Raw genomic sequence first — 1,094 nt, 5'->3', positions numbered from 1 at the left:
TGATATTCCAATAGTGCCAGAAATGGCAACTTTGAAAGCTTTGTTGAACCCTACTAGGACTACTCGTCCCTCGTGTATCAGGTTATCTGAAACTGAAGCAAATTATGAACTTAAGCCTGGAACCTTACAGTTGCTCCCAATATTTTTAGGGAAAGAAAATGAAAACCCCTATTTCCATGTTAGGGACTTTGAGGAAATTTATAGTACCCTAAAAATTAGAAACCTTGATGATGATGTTTTGAAACTCAGGTTATTCCCCTTTTCCTTGAAAGATAAAGCCAAATCGTGGCTATATAGTTTGGCTTCTGGATCAATTGAAACATATGAACAACTTACATCTGCCTTTTTGAACAAGTTTTTCCCTAGGCACAAAACATCGTCTATTAGGACGCAAATCTGCACATTTTCTCAACAGGAGGGAGAATCCTTGTATAGGTATTTGGAAAGGTTCAATGATCTATTATCCCAATGTCCTCATCATGGTTTAGAAAAGGTTAGGTTAGTTCAGATCCTGTATGAGGGTTTAGATTATCCCACTACAACCACAGTAGAATCTATGTGTACAGGTGGGTTTGAAAACCAAACAGTTGATGATGCGATGACATATTTGCATGAAATCTCCGAAAAGACCCAACAATGGGAATGTAATAGGGGACCCCAGAAAACAATTCTTCTAGGCAGAGGAAACATTAATAGGGTAGAAGGAAACTTTGAATCAGATGCCAAAATTGCTGCTATAGCGAAAAGGTTAGAAGCTTTAGAAGTGGGTCACACTAGTGGTAGATTAGAGCCTTTTTGGGAAGGCCAGAATAATGAAGAGCAAGCCAATGCTCTCTATAATAACACTAGATTCGATAATCGTCAGAAGTTTGACCCATATTCAGAAACCTATAATCCTGGTTGGAGAAACCATCTGAACCTTTCGTGGTCTAAGGGCCAGACTCAAGGTCAGTTTAGTAATTCTAATGCTCCCCCAGGTTTTGGTTCAGATAAGAACTCTTCAGGTCAGTTTCAGAACTCTTCAGAGAATAGAATTACGAGCTTAGAGGAATCTCTTAGTATATTAAGAAAGAGCCAAGATATGTTAGCACAGA

At 38.7% G+C, this 1,094-nt stretch overlaps 1 pseudogene; it reads right to left on the bottom strand.

Moving 5' to 3' along the window:
- Positions 1 to 386: 386 nt before the first annotated feature.
- On the bottom strand, positions 387 to 486 carry LOC113340699 (annotated as a pseudogene).
- Between the last annotated feature and the right edge of the window lie 608 nt (positions 487 to 1,094).

The sequence above is a fragment of the Papaver somniferum genome, unplaced genomic scaffold (assembly GCF_003573695.1).
Source record: "Papaver somniferum cultivar HN1 unplaced genomic scaffold, ASM357369v1 unplaced-scaffold_22, whole genome shotgun sequence".
In the NCBI taxonomy this organism is placed as follows: Eukaryota; Viridiplantae; Streptophyta; class Magnoliopsida; order Ranunculales; family Papaveraceae; genus Papaver; species Papaver somniferum.
This window is presented reverse-complemented; position numbering and strand designations above follow the sequence as displayed.